The sequence below is a fragment of the Haliotis rufescens genome, unplaced genomic scaffold, assembly GCF_023055435.1.
Source record: "Haliotis rufescens isolate VD_foot unplaced genomic scaffold, xgHalRufe1.0.p SCAF_4, whole genome shotgun sequence".
NCBI classification, from domain to species: domain Eukaryota; kingdom Metazoa; phylum Mollusca; class Gastropoda; order Lepetellida; family Haliotidae; genus Haliotis; species Haliotis rufescens.
In genome coordinates this window covers 55600379-55617258 of record NW_025964112.1, presented here as the reverse complement: position 1 = coordinate 55617258, position 16880 = coordinate 55600379, and the positions used below count along the sequence as shown (strand labels likewise).

Sequence of the window (16880 nt, the reverse complement as noted above, 5' to 3'; positions counted from 1 at the left end):
TCTTGTGTGAGAATGTACACGTATGTGTCATTCGTAACGTAAATTGTTAATTCAATCTCATGGTACATGTCAAGTTAGTAATTTGTATAAAAGGCATTACTTTCATCTGGAGAAAAATGACATCTCTACTTTTATATAGGAACCCACGAGCATAGTATCCACCTTTGTAAAAGCCTCACGTCTCATCCACACCCATGCGAACATTTATTACACTCAGGTCGTAATCGTTGGCATTGTAGATATACTGTATATGTTATATTAACATCCACACATTATATGTTTAAAAATGTCACAGCCCAAAAGATACAACAAATGTTTGTTGTTAAAGACAGAATAAACAATATCTGTGAATATACATTGATGGTGTATCTTTAAATTCAGTTGAAATCATAATTAGTTTGGATAACTTGCCCCGTTACGTTAGTGATAATGTTAGTGTGCAGTTACAGATTGAATGGTGTACATTATCAGCTTAATATAGTAAAATAGGTAATACCTCACCACATTAGGGATAGTAGGCTTACCTCTTCAGCTGAGAAATCCGTCTTGTGTTACATAAGTCCTATTAGGTTCAGTTCAGGTGTGTGTGAGGAAAGTGCTCTACTCCTCGCCATTGTTGAACAAGACTGAGTGTTAATGTCGCGTGGGGGAGGGAGGAGGGGGAAGCAGTGACGGCTTCTTGATTTATGTTGGCCTCAGGCTGGTCCTGGGTGGTGTCTGTGTTGAATACATCACGACGTGGTCGTCTACTGCGACAGGGTCGTCAACAACAGCAGGACGTTGCTTGTAAAAACTGTTTCTTGGCGGAAAATGAGGAATTTCCGCGGGATAGTGCTGTCAATCAAACTAAAGTGTCATTAAGGAACTCGTTAAGCCGGATCCTTATGTTTCCATGACGATCGCCCAGAACAACAAGTCGGGATTAAGGGATTAAGGGATTAGGTTGAGAAATATGAAGAGTTATTACCTTATTCCATCCACAATGTTATCATTCGTGAGAGGGGTTTCGGATAACACCATTCGTACTGTGGCGGTTGATGTGTAAATCTGGAAAGGGTTAATATCGCTTATATATTTAATGAAATGCAAGGATGAGGTGTCGCTTCTAAATAAAAATAGAATACGAAATGTTGACTTGCTAGTAAGACAAGATTAGGGTTAAAATTAACTCCAACATGAACGTCGGACCTCTGTAGTGGCTACAATCTCTCGGATTGCACATAGTGACATCGTGCTTCCATCACAGATCACAGATCGCTGATCACAGAATTCTTGAATCTTCATTTTGACTGCCATTCGTGTCACAGTTTTGAGATTATGTGAGAAGTTTACACTTGAGGCATTTTTCTTGATGGATAGACAATGATTAATGTAAATGAAAATGATAAACAAAATTCTTTGGAATAGGCCCGTATTTAGCCTCGGACCTAACCAGGCCAACAAACCTGATCATGTCCTTTTTGATAAATCCAATGAAATCATTTATATTTCTGTCCCTTTTGACACTAATGTGCCTGACAAGATTTAGGAAAAACATGGCACATATGCTGACCTCGCTTCGAAAGGTCATCCATGCATCCCAAGTACCAAGTTGTCCGACTCCCCATCGTTCTCGGTGCCTTAGGTTTGGTACCTCCCAATTTGACTCGATTTTTTACACACCGCCGCCATATAGCTGGTTTATTCCTGAGTGAGATGTTAAACAACAAACAAACATACTACTACAACTACTACTACTACTACTACTACTACTACTACTACTACTACTACTACAACTACTACTACTACTACTTCTACTACTACTACCACTCGCCGTCATATAGCTGGAATAGCGTTGACTGTGTCGTTAAACAACAAACAAACAAACTACTACAACTACTACTACTACTACTACTACTACTACTACTACTACTACTACTACCACTCGCCGTGTTATAGCTGGAATATTGTTGACTGTGTAGTTAAAATACAAAAAAAAAATTACTACAACTACTACTACTACTACTACTACTACTACAACTACTACTACTACTACTACTTCTACTACTACTACTACTACTACTACTACTACTACTACTACTACTACTACTACTGCTACTACTACTACTACTACTACTACTACCACTCGCCGTCATATAGCTGGAATATTGTTGACTGTGTCGTTAAACAACAAACAAACTACTACTACTACTACTACTACTACTACCACTACTACTACCACTCGCCGTCATATAGCTGGAATATTGTTGACTGTGTCGTTAAACAACAAACAAACAAACAGCCACAATTGGTATTATCTCACATCATTACCCTCCTTGGGTACGTAATTTACACCAGCCTCAACTGTTAGGTCCGATCACCTCTGATATATATGAAAAACCGTAAACCCATTTTACAGGCTTCAATTTACTGTAATATTTAGGAGAAGAATAGACACGCATACAGTTCTAACACTATTATTTCCCACGGCCTAGTTTTTACGGTGCCTGACACAGATTTTGTGCACTTAGTTAAATACACCAGGAGCAGCATTACACCTGATTTCCGCCGAATTCAGCCCTGGCGGAAGTGGGGTTCCAGGTCTGTTCAAACATTTCAAATTGCTCATGGTACCACGTCGTCGATCTGCTATTTTTTATAATTGACTGGCATGACCGTTGATTTCTATTGACGTTTTTCTCCATACATTTGAACTGTTCGAATAAATCCTATACGGAAAATTTTCTTTTCACAATGTGCAAGTACAAATCACGTTTCTAAAACGATCTCATGGTATTAGTAATAGGGACGCAGGATTCTACCACAGCAGGATAGTTACTGTAATATGATAACCATATTGAAAGGCGTAAGATGTTTTCATGTCATGTTTACTGCTATGTTGAACGCGAATTGTTATCGTGGTGAAACAATCCATTTACCACCGGTCATTTACTACCTGATAAATCTCAACTGGATAACACGAAAAATTACCACCCGGACAATAACCACAGGCATTATTACCATCTAGATAATTCCAACCCGGACGATAACAACCAGAACAATAACCGTCAAAGCTACTGCTGACAAAGGTATACATTAGTGAGTGAGTGAGTTTTTAACAGTATTCTAGTTATATCATGGCGTGTCAGCTTAATGTGGGAGGAAAGCCCGAAGTGATGCAGGTCTTAGACGATTACCTCTTCAGTGAAACCCACGAGCACGGGTATGGTGCTAACAAACCTAGAAACATAATCAGAACAAACCGGGATTCGAACCCACAATCATAGCTTTCTGGCGTGCCCAAGAGACGCAACTCTGGACAGCGAAAGGTTTACATTAAAGAAAACGAGGCAATGGCAATTTTATTTGAAACGTGTTTTGAAATTCAATCAAGATAATTTCACTGCATTTTACATGAATTAATAAAAAGCAATCAAACAGATCTGGGGTTAATTTTACACACAAAAACACCCCAGATGATGAAATACAAAGCTTCTGAACGCTCCCAGAGCACTCGGAAATGGCTTCAGTATCTTGTGTGAAGCCTCTCTCTCTCCTACGTTCCAGCTACTTTGTTCCGCTGCTTATGTTCCCGTGTTTTTGTGCACGTGTTTGCGACTGGTGCCACCGGCGGGGCAGGATACGCCCACCTTTTCGCGAACACCTGGCATCATCGCTATTTGATAGTGATTCATAAACACATGCTCAAGATTACCTGGGACACGTTGTATGTTCACTACACTGCAAGAATACCTGGGACACATTGTATGTTCACTACACTGCAAGAATATCTGGGACACATTGTATGTTCACTACACTGCAAGAATACCTGGGACACAGTGTATGTTCACTACGCTACAACAAGACCTGGGACACATTGTATGTTCACTACACTACAAGAATACCTGGGACACATTGTATGTTCACTACACTGCAAGAATACCTGGGACACATTGTATGTTCACTACACTGCAAGAATACCTGGGACACAGTGTATGTTCACTACACTGCAAGAATACCTGACACCGACTGTATGTTCATTATAGTTCAAGAATACCTGGGACACGTTGTATGTTCATTACACTGCAAGAAGACCTGACACATATTGTATGTTTATGATGACACTGCAACCATACCTGAGACCCAACGTGTAATTATATAACACTGTAAGAAATCCCATGCACTTATTTCGAAAGGTGATTAGAATTTTATTCATGGCGGTATTGTATCATGCCGGCCATTTTACATGGACTGTCTGTCTCCAATCACAAACGCTCGACTCACGTCACAAGTAAGGTCACACAGGTTATTCCTTGACAAGTTGTTTACTCGCATCTGACTGGATGAACTTGACTGATATATCTCCCACTCTATAGTTGACAGCTTATTGACAGTTTGGTGCATCCACGACTACCTTATCGCTTTACTTGTTTACACGACAGTTCGCTTTTTGACAATTGTGTCTTTTACTTTCAACAGAACCTTTTTGTTTGTTTGGTGTTTAGCAATATGCCAGCTATATGACGGCGGTCTGTAAATAATCCAGTTTGGACCAGACAATCCAGTGATTGACATCATGAGCATCGATCCACGCAATTGGAATACGATGAAATGCTTCAACCAAGTCAGCGAAACTTACCATTCAATCTCTTTAGTCGCCTCTAACGACAAGCACGGATTGCTGAAGACAGAACCTGTAGATGTATTATGCGTTTGCAGATATGATCAAACGTTTTGGAAGAATCCGTGAAAGTCAATGCTTTTATAACATGTTCCAGTTTTAGTGTTCCAGTGTTGCCAGGCATGATCGTGTTTTATAATCTATAATCATATTTCCCCACTCTCTAAGTAAGTCTAGAGCAGAAACAGAGTGATTAAACGTTTTATTTAGTTTTTCAGTGCCTACGGGTGACAGGCTATATGTCAACGATGATAATCACTCTGACGATGGTTCAATCTTCAAACGACTGCGTCTGATATATTGAGATGTATGTACCGACGACAACCACGCAGCTTATCACATGTCGATGATACACCACACATAAATCCTTTTCTGTATGAATTATCTATTTATAAGCTTCTTGTGTGAGAATGTACACGTATGTGTCATTCGTAACGTAAATTGTAAATTCAATCTCATGGTACATGTCAAATTAGTAATTTGTATAAAAGGCATTACTTTCATCTGGAGAAAAATGACATCTCTACTTTTATATAGGAACCCACGAGCATAGTATCCACCTTTGTAAAAGCCTCACGTCTCATCCACACCCATGTGAACATGTATTACACTCAGGTCGTAATCGTTGGCATTGTAGATATACTGTATATGTTATATTAACATCCACACATTATATGTTTAAAAATGTCACAGCCCAAAAGATACAACAAACGTATGTTGTTATAGACAGAATAAACAATATCTGTGAATATACATTGATGGTGTATCTTTAAATTCAGTTGAAATCATAATTAGTTTGGATAACTTGCCCCGTTACGTTAGTGATAATGTTAGTGTGCAGTTACAGATTGAATGGTGTACATTATCAGCTTAATATAGTAAAACAGGTAATACCTCACCACATTAGGGATAGTAGGCTTACCTCTTCAGCTGAGAAATCCGTCTTGTGTTACATAAGTCCTATTAGGTTCAGTTCAGGTGTATGTGAGGAAAGTGCTCTACTCCTCGCCATTGTTGAACAAGACTGAGTGTTAATGTCGCGTGGGGGAGGGAGGAGGGGGAAGCAGTGACGGCTTCTTGATTTATGTTGGCCCCAGGCTGGTCCTGGGTGGTGTCTGTGTTGAATACATCGCGACGTGGTCGTCTACTGCGACAGGGTCGTCAACAACAGCAGGACGTTGCGTGTAAAAACTGTTTCTTGGCGGAAAATGAGGAATTTCCGCGGGATAGTGCTGTCAATCAAACTAAAGTGTCATTAAGGAACTCGTTAAGCCGGATCCTTAACTTTCCATGACGATCGCCCAGAACAACAAGTCGGGATTAAGGGATTAAGGGATTATGTTGAGAAATATGAAGAGTTATTATTTTATTCCATCCACAATGTTATCATTCGTGAGAGGGGTTTCGGATAACACCATTCGTACTGTGGCGGTTGATGTGTAAATCTGGAAAGGGTTAATGTCGCTTATATATTTAATGAAATGCAAGGATGAGGATTCGCTTCTAAATAAAAAAAGAATACGAAATGTTGACTTTCTAGTAAGACAAGATTAGGGTTAAAATTAACTCCAACATGAACGTCGGTCCTCTTAGTGGCTACAATCTCTCGGATTGCACATAGTGACATCGTGCTTCTATCACAGATCACAGATCGCTGATCACAGAATTCTTGAATCTTCATTTTGACTGCCATTCGTGTCACAGTATTGAGATTATGTGAGAAGTTTACTCATGAGGCATTCATCTTGATGGATAGACAATGATTAATGTAAATGAAAATGAAAAACAAAATTCTTTGGAATAGGCCCGTATTTAGCCTTGGAACTATCCAGGCCAACAAAGCTGATCTTGTTCTTTTTGATAAATCCAATGAAATCATTTATATTTCTGTCCCTTTTGACACTAATGTGCCTGACAATATTTAGGAAAAACATGGCACATATGCTGACCTCGCTTCGAAAGGTCATCCATGCATCCCAAGTACCAAGTTGTCCGACTCCCCATCGTTCTCGGTGCCTTAGGTTTGGTACCTCCCAATTTGACTCGATATTTTACACACCGCCGCCATATAGCTGGTTTATTCCTGAGTGAGGCGTTAAACAACAAACAAACATACTACTACAACTACTACTACTACTACTACTACTACAACTACTACTACAACTACTACAACTACTACTACTACTACTACTACTACTACTACTACTACTACAACTACTACTACTACTACCACTCGCCGTGTTATAGCTGGAATATTGTTGACTGTGTAGTTAAACAACAAACAAACAAACTACTACAACTACTACTACTACTACTACTACTACAACTACTACTACTACCACTACTTCTACTACTACTACTACTACTACTACTACTACTACTACTACTACTACCACTCGCCGTCATATAGCTGGAATATTGTTGACTGTGTCGTTAAACAACAAACAAACAAACAGCCACAATTGGTATTATCTCACATCATTACCCTCCTTGGGTACGTAATTTACACCAGCCTCAACTGTTAGGTCCGATCACCTCTGATATATATGAAAAACCGTAAACCCATTTTACAGGCTTCAATTTACTGTAATATTTAGGAGAAGAATAGACACGCATACAGTTCTAACACTATTATTTCCCACGGCCTAGTTTTTACGGTGCCTGACACAGATTTTGTGCACTTAGTTAAATACACCAGGAGCAGCATTACACCTGATTTCCGCCGAATTCAGCCCTGGCGGAAGTGGGGTTCCAGGTCTGTTCAAACATTTCAAATTGCTCATGGTACCACGTCGTCGATCTGCTATTTTTTATAATTGACTGGCATGACCGTTGATTTCTATTGACGTTTTTCTCCATACATTTGAACTGTTCGAATAAATCCTATACGGAAAATTTTCTTTTCACAATGTGCAAGTACAAATCACGTTTCTAAAACGATCTCATGGTATTAGTAATAGGGACGCAGGATTCTACCACAGCAGGATAGTTACTGTAATATGATAACCATATTGAAAGGCGTAAGATGTTTTCATGTCATGTTTACTGCTATGTTGAACGCGAATTGTTATCGTGGTGAAACAATCCATTTACCACCGGTCATTTACTACCTGATAAATCTCAACTGGATAACACGAAAAATTACCACCCGGACAATAACCACTGGCATTATTACCATCTAGATAATTCCAACCCGGACGATAACAACCAGAACAATAACCGTCAAAGCTACTGCTGACAAAGGTATACATTGGTGAGTGAGTGAGTTTTTAACAGTATTCTAGTTATATCATGGCGTGTCAGCTTAATGTGGGAGGAAAGCCCGAAGTGATGCAGGTCTTAGACGATTACCTCTTCAGTGAAACCCACGAGCACGGGTATGGTGCTAACAAACCTAGAAACATAATCAGAACAAACCGGGATTCGAACCCACAATCATAGCTTTCTGGCGTGCCCAAGAGACGCAACTCTGGACAGCGAAAGGTTTACATTAAAGAAAACGAGGCAATGGCAATTTTATTTGAAACGTGTTTTGAAATTCAATCAAGATAATTTCACTGCATTTTACATGAATTAATAAAAAGCAATCAAACAGATCTGGGGTTAATTTTACACACAAAAACACCCCAGATGATGAAATACAAAGCTTCTGAACGCTCCCAGAGCACTCGGAAATGGCTTCAGTATCTTGTGTGAAGCCTCTCTCTCTCCTACGTTCCAGCTACTTTATTCCGCTGCTTATGTTCCCGTGTTTTTGTGCACGTGTTTGCGACTGGTGCCACCGGCGGGGCAGGATATGCCCACCTTTTCGCGAACACCTGGCATCATCGCTATTTGATAGTGATTCATAAACACATGCTCAAGATTACCTGGGACACGTTGTATGTTCACTACACTGCAAGAATACCTGGGACACATTGTATGTTCACTACACTGCAAGAATATCTGGGACACATTGTATGTTCACTACACTGCAAGAATACCTGGGACACAGTGTATGTTCACTACGCTACAACAAGACCTGGGACACATTGTATGTTCACTACACTACAAGAATACCTGGGACACATTGTATGTTCACTACACTGCAAGAATACCTGGGACACATTGTATGTTCACTACACTGCAAGAATACCTGGGACACAGTGTATGTTCACTACACTGCAAGAATACCTGACACCGACTGTATGTTCATTATAGTTCAAGAATACCTGGGACACGTTGTATGTTCATTACACTGCAAGAAGACCTGACACATATTGTATGTTTATGATGACACTGCAACCATACCTGAGACCCAAGGTGTAAATATATAACACTGTAAGAAATCCCATGGACTTATTTCGAAAGGTGAATAGAATTTAATTTAAGGCTCTATTGTATCATGCCGGCCATTTTACATGGACTGTCTGTCTCCAATCACAAACGCTCGACTCATGTCACAAGTAAGGTCACACAGGTTATTCCTTGACAAGTTGTTTACTCGCATCTGACTGGATGAACTTGACGGATATATCTCCCACTCTATAGTTGACAGCTTATTGACAGTTTGGTGCATCCACGACTACCTTATCGCTTTACTTGTTTACACGACAGTTAGGATTACTTCGCTTTTTGACAATTGTGTCTTTTACTTTCAACAAAACCTTTTTGTTTGTTTGGTGTTTAGCAATATATCAGCTATATGACGGCGGTCTGTAAATAATCCAGTTTGGACCAGACAATCCAGTGATTGACATCATGAGCATCGATCCACACAATTGGAATACGATGAAATGCTTCAACCAAGTCAGCGATACTTAGAATACCATTCAATCTCTTTAGTCGCCTCTAACGACAAGCACGGATTGCTGAAGACAGAACCCGTAGATGTATTATGCGTTTGCAGATATGATCAAACGTTTTGGAAGAATCCGTTCCAGTTTTACCAGTAACCGGAACTACACTACCCTATTTTATCGATATTGGAAAATGACGTGTTGCTAGGCATGATCGTGTTTTATAATCTATAATCATATTTCCCCACTCTCTAAGTAGGTCTAGAGCAGAAACAGAATGATTAAACGTTTTATTTAGTTTTTCAGTGCCTACGGGTGACAGGCTATATGTCAATGATGATAATCACTCTGACGATGGTTCAATCTTCAAACGACTGCGTCTGATATATTGAGATGTATGTACCGACGACAACCACGCAGCTTATCACATGTCGATGATACACCACACATAAATCCTTTTCTGTATGAATTATCTATTTATAAGCTTCTTGTGTGAGAATGTACACGTATGTGTCATTCGTAACGTAAATTTTTAATTCAATCTCATGGTACATGTCAAGTAAATAATTTGTATAAAAGGCATTACTTTCATCTGGAGAAAAATGACATCTCTACTTTTATATAGGAACCCACGAGCATAGTATCCACCTTTGTAAAAGCCTCACGTCTCATCCACACCCATGTGAACATTTATTACACTCAGGTCGTAATCGTTGGCATTGTAGATATACTGTATATGTTATATTAACATCCACACATTATATGTTTAAAAATGTCACAGCCCAAAAGATACAACAAATGTATGTTGGTATAGACAGAATAAACAATATCTGTGAATATACATTGATGGTGTATCTTTAAATTCAGTTGAAATCATAATTAGTTTGGATAACTTGCCCCGTTACGTTAGTGATAATGTTAGTGTGCAGTTACAGATTGAATGGTGTACATTATCAGCTTAATATAGTAAAACAGGTAATACCTCACCACATTAGGGATAGTAGGCTTACCTCTTCAGCTGAGAAATCCGTCTTGTGTTACATAAATCCTAACAGGTTCAGTTCAGGTGTGTGTGAGGAAAGTGCTCTACTCCTCGCCATTGTTGAACAAGACTGAGTGTTAATGTCGCGTGGGGGAGGGAGGAGGGGGAAGCAGTGACGGCTTCTTGATTTATGTTGGCCCCAGGCTGGTCCTGGGTGGTGCCTGTGTTGAATACATCACGACGTGGTCGTCTACTGCGACAGGGTCGTCAACAACAGCAGGACGTTGCGTGTAAAAACTGTTTCTTGGCGGAAAATGAGGAATTTCCGCGGGATAGTGCTGTCAATCAAACTAAAGTGTCATTAAGGAACTCGTTAAGCCGGATCCTTAAGTTTCCATGACAATCGCCCAGAACAACAAGTCGGGATTAAGGGATTAAGGGATTAGGTTGAGAAATATGAAGAGTTATTACCTTATTCCATCCACAATGTTATCATTCGTGAGAGGGGTTTCGGATAACACCATTCGTACTGTGGCGGTTGATGTGTAAATCTGGAAAGGGTTAATATCGCTTATATATTTAATGAAATGCAAGGATGAGGTTTCGCTTCTAAATAAAAATAGAATACGAAATGTTGACTTTCTAGTAAGACAAGATTAGGGTTAAAATTGACTCCAACATGAACGTCGGACCTCTGTAGTGGCTACAATCTCTCGGATTGCACATAGTGACATCGTGCTTCCATCACAGATCACAGATCGCTGATCACAGAATTCTTGAATCTTCATTTTGACTGCCATTCGTGTCACAGTATTGAGATTATGTGAGAAGTTTACCCTTGAGGCATTTTTCTTGATGGATAGACAATGATTAATGTAAATGAAAATGAAAAACAAAATTCTTTGGAATAGGCCCGTATTTAGCCTCGGACCTATCCAGGCCAACAAACCTGATCTTGTCCTTTTTGATAAATCCAATGAAATCATTTATATTTCTGTCCCTTTTGACACTAAAGTGCCTGACAAGATTTAGGAATAACATGGCACATATGCTGACCTCGCTTCGAAAGGTCATCCATGCATCCCAAGTACCAAGTTGTCCGACTCCCCATCGTTCTCGGTGCCTTAGGTTTGGTACCTCCCAATTTGACTTGATTTTTTACACACCGCCGCCATATAGCTGGTTTATTTCTGAGTGAGGCGTTAAACAACAAACAAACATACTACTACTACTACTACTACTACTACTACTACTACTACTACTACTACTACTCGCCGTCATATAGCTGGAATATTGTTGACTGTGTCGTTAAACAACAAACAAACAAATTACTACAACTACTACTACTATTACTACAACTACTACTACTACTACTACTACTTCTACTACTACTACTACTACTACTACTACTACTACTACTACTACTACTACTACCTCTCGCCGTCATATAGCTGGAATATTGTTGACTGTGTCGTTAAACAACAAACAAACAAACTACTACAACTACTACTACTACTACTACTACTACTACTACTACCACTCGCCGTGTTATAGCTGGAATATTGTTGACTGTGTCGTTAAACAACAAACAAACAAACAGCCACAATTGGTATTATCTCACATCATTACCCTCCTTGGGTACGTAATTTACACCAGCCTCAACTGTTAGGTCCGATCACCTCTGATATATATGAAAAACCGTAAACCCATTTTACAGGCTTCAATTTACTGTAATATTTAGGAGAAGAATAGACACGCATACAGTTCTAACACTATTATTTCCCACGGCCTAGTTTTTACGGTGCCTGACACAGATTTTGTGCACTTAGTTAAATACACCAGGAGCAGCATTACACCTGATTTCCGCCGAATTCAGCCCTGGCGGAAGTGGGGTTCCAGGTCTGTTGAAACATTTCAAATTGCTCATGGTACCACGTCGTCGATCTGCTATTTTTTATAATTGACTGGCATGACCGTTGATTTCTATTGACGTTTTTCTCCATACATTTGAACTGTTCGAATAAATCCTATACGGAAATTATTTTTTTCACAATGTGCAAGTACAAATCACGTTTCTAAAACGATCTCATGGTATTAGTAATAGGGACGCAGGATTCTACCACAGCAGGATAGTTACTGTAATATGATAACCATATTGAAAGGCGTAAGATGTTTTCATGTCATGTTTACTGCTATGTTGAACGCGAATTGTTATCGTGGTGAAACAATCCATTTACCACCGGTCAATTACTACCCGATAAACCTCAACTGGATAACACGAAAAATTACCACCCGGACAATAACCACTGGCATTATTACCATCTAGATAATTCCAACCCCCGGACGATAACCACCAGAACAATAACCGTCAAAGCTACTGCTGACAAAGGTATACACTAGTGAGTGAGTGAGTGAGTGAGTGAGTGAGTGAGTGAGTGAGTGACTGAGTTTTTAACAGTATTCTAGTTATATTATGGCGTGTCAGCATAATATGGGAGGAAAGCCCGAAGTGATGCAGGTCTCAGACGATTACCTCTTCAGTGAAACCCACGAGCACGGGTATGGTGCTAACAAACCTAGAAACATAATCAGAACGAACCGGGATTCGAACCCACAATCATAGGTTTCTGGCGTGCCAAAGGAACGCAACTCTGCACAGCGAAAGGTTTACATTAAAGAAAACGAGGCAATGGATGTATTTTATTTGAAACGTGTTTTGAAATTCAATCAAGATAATTTAAAGATAAGGCCACACGATAATTTCACGGCATTTCACATGAATTAACAAAAAGCAATCAAACACATTTGGGGTTAATTTTCACAAAAAAAACCCCAGATTATGAAAGTCTGATAACAAAGCTTCTGAACGCTCCCAGAGCACTCGGAAATGGCTTTAGTATTTTGTGTGAAGCCTCTACAACCCTCCCAACCCCATCCCACCCCCACCCCCGCACCCAAGCCCTTCCTGATCTCACCGATGACGTAAACCTCACGATGACGTCATTGGGTATGCGGTTCAATTCTTCAAATAAGGTACGTTCCAGCTACTTTATTCCGCTGCATATGTTCACGTGTGTTTTTGCACGTGTTTGCGACTGGTGCCACCGGCGGGGCAGGATACGCTGACCTTATCGCGAACACCTGGCATCATCGCTATTTGATAGTGATTCATAAACACATGCTCATGATATAGTCGGAATCGTACAATCGACTCAGTGAGTGAGTGAGTGAGTGAGTGAGTGAATATTTATAGTCACATCGGCAATATTTCAGCCATATCGTGACTAAATCAAGTTAGACAGTAATGATATATTCAATTTGATTATAAAACCCGTCGTCAAAGAACAGTAAAATAACTAGAGTATCACAGATGTTTAGTTTAAGACTAGTATGGAACCATTAAAAGATATCACGATAAATAACTAGACATTATAAAAACGGGGCCAGGGATCGCCAGCAACTAAAGGTAGGCCACCATACCAGGAACCGTGGGGACTTACCATACTTCTGCTACCTGCATGGTTCCCCAGCAGGATTTACGCCACCCCTAAGCCGCTGGCGATTATCATCAAGTTTTAGCCAAAATTAAAACAAACAATTATACTACGATTAAAACGGTAGTAGGAATAAATTGACTTGGAATGATGTGGTCTTTCGTACCCTCTCGGGGGGACAATAATTTTACAGTACTTCAACCCCTTTTGAGGATACAGCCACTAACAATCTCAGTTACAAGTTAAACACTATTATACAGTACAATGGTGACTATGTACACATATTCAAAATTTATCTAACAGTTCAATTTCTTTTAAAAAGCTAATTATTAAATGAGACGAAACATTATTAAAAAGATCCATTATTGATGTTGCTCTGAAATATTTATCCATTGTGATAGAAAAATCAATACAGTCAAGCAGTACATGCTCGACTTTGATTCTTTCATCACAAGGGATACAGAATGGAGGATCCTCACCAATACCACCAATACTCACCAATGTATAAAATACATAACTTTCTACATCAATATTTATCATGTTAATTAATTAATTCTATCTTTTAGAAAACTAATAATTAAATGAGAACTTATCTGATTTAGAAGACCCTTTATGGATGAAACTTTGGACTATTTATCCCTTGTGATGGAAAAATCAACATAGTCAAGCCAGACATTCTTGACCGTGAATCTTTCATCCCAAGGGATACTGACATGGGGATCCTCATCTTTCAATGAATATTCATTAGTTTATCTTGAATGGCCAATACGACATTGCCGTATAATGACCTCTTTAAATCTGGACTGACAACCCACGTAGGTATAACCGATATTTGGTGTAATTTCATGTAATGTACTTGGGTGTCCCACTTCATTTGCATCAGATCTCGGATGTAACATCTGATCACTGGTTTATAATCACTGTATGGAATTATGGTGTCACAGATTTGTTGAGTGATGCTTTTGCAGCAGCATCGGCCGTCGTGTTACCCGTTATGCCAACATGACTGGGTAACCAACAGAAAACAATGTCGTATTGGCCAGTAGCAAGATCATAATATTATTCACCAATTTCTAATAAAAGTGGATTATGACATGCATTATTTTGAATGGCCTGAAGACATGAAAGATAATCAGAAAATATGACAAATTGTTTATATTTGGATTGTTGATCAATGTATTCAAGAGCTGTTACAATAGCTTTAGATTCTGCTGTAAAAGTGGAACGAGCATCTTGTAATCTTGACGAGATTGTTTTTGATCCAATGACAGTGGCGCTAGCCAATGAACCACCATCCTTGGAGCCATCTGTAAATATAGATCGGTAAGTATTGTAGGTGCGTCGTAACTGAATATATTCCTGTAATAATGATACAGTAATTGATTAGTTTCTGATTTCTTTAGTTTTGTTCATTCAAGATCTATCTGAGGCTTTACCAGTTGCCACGGGGGAGATGACAGTAATTTGGTGGGAGATATGTTAGAAAGTTCATTTTTGCATCAGAAACGTCAGGCTTTATCCAAGAGGTGGAATAAATAATGTTTCTTGAGATAGAGATCCTCATACAGCGGACAATCGACTCAGCTTTATGCAGATATTTCTAGTGGATATGGAAAGGGTTTGTCGTCTTATTTAAATGTTTGAACGTTGTCTCATGTGCCGTCGATACACCCGCTACCAACCACCCGAATGAAAAAAACTTGAGCCTGCTCTCGTCACCAAACAGTAACTTAGCCAATCACGTCGCTGCCAACACTTGAACACTTTGAGGCCACTGAAGTCTATTTCACCGATATCGACGGCTCAAGGCAATTCCGCGATTGGGTCTGTAGGTCGTCTTTACACTGTGTGTCCCTGTCCCAGTCGCGTTAACGCCGTTACGTCATCGTCAAGAAGCGGTTGCGCAGGCTTGATCTCATGAAAAACGATTTATACAAAATTAAAAAATAACAATTTGCAAATTACTCTGGAGAATTTCCGCCCGGCAGTAACCACCCGAGGGGCGATGGGGTACCCCAGATGTTAAGGGCTTAGCTCGTCACGCCGAAGACCAGGGTTCGATTCCCCACATGGGTACAATGTGTGAAGCCCATTTCTGGTGTCCCACGTCTCGATATCGCTGGAATATTGATAAAAGCCGCCTAAGACCAGACTCACTTACTCACTCACTCAGTTTCCACCCGAACAACTTTTACCGGACAGTTACGACCTGGACAATTACCATCCGGATAGTTACCACCCGGAGAAATACTATCTAGATAATTACCACCCGGAGAATTACCATCTAGATAATGACCACCCCAGAATTACCATCTAGATAGTTACCACCGGGAGTATTACCATGTAGATAGTTACCACCCGGATAATTACCATCTAGATAGATACCACCCAGAGAATTACCTTATAGATAATTACCAGCCTAAGAATTACCATCTAGACAAATGAGACTCGTACCATCCAGACAATAACTACCCGTACATAACCGTTGAGACAACTTTCACTAGCCCATGCATAAGTCATCGTTATAACGCAATACCTCATCATTACTCCTACTTTCATTACCACCACAACCACTACCACCAACAGGTACCCCGATCTACCAGAGGATTACCTGGTGATTCATCCTTCAATCAAAGGGTATGTGTTGCAGAATGTCAGCCTCAGAATGTCATACCCGTCTTTATTCTCTCCAACAGAAATACAATAATGACGTAATAATATGACGTCAAATATAAGTACGGGAATTGTGACGTAAGGTTTTCCTTCACAATTAGTCCCCCGTGAATGCCTAACCATTCTTTTTGGTCAATACGGACCATTAGATGGTTATACATTAATCTTATCATGAAACTACATGGATGTCCACTGCAAGATTGGTTTACTTAATACTTTGATCAATCCTGCTTTAACCTGGAAACAACATTCACTTCTGAGTTTTAACCTCCTTCGGTAGAATGAGACAATGT

The 16880-nt window shown here is 39.7% G+C and overlaps 1 protein-coding gene across 5 annotated transcripts in view; it reads right to left on the bottom strand.

Moving 5' to 3' along the window:
* LOC124114849 (mucin-5AC-like) overlaps positions 1–10550 on the bottom strand; it is a 28924-nt gene extending 18374 nt beyond the window's left edge. Inside the window, exons 1-2 of one of the 5 annotated variants that reach the window (XM_048382556.1) lie at positions 5583–5677; positions 968–1047 (exon numbers count right to left, since the gene is read on the bottom strand). The gene's annotated coding sequence lies outside the window, so the exon portion shown is untranslated. Of the gene's footprint in view, positions 1–501; positions 672–967; positions 1048–5582; positions 5678–10448 lie in introns of those variants that run through there. The other 4 variants (XM_046475642.2, XM_048382558.1, XM_048382555.1 and 1 more) reach the window with 4 other exon arrangements.
* Positions 10551–16880: the final 6330 nt, after the last annotated feature.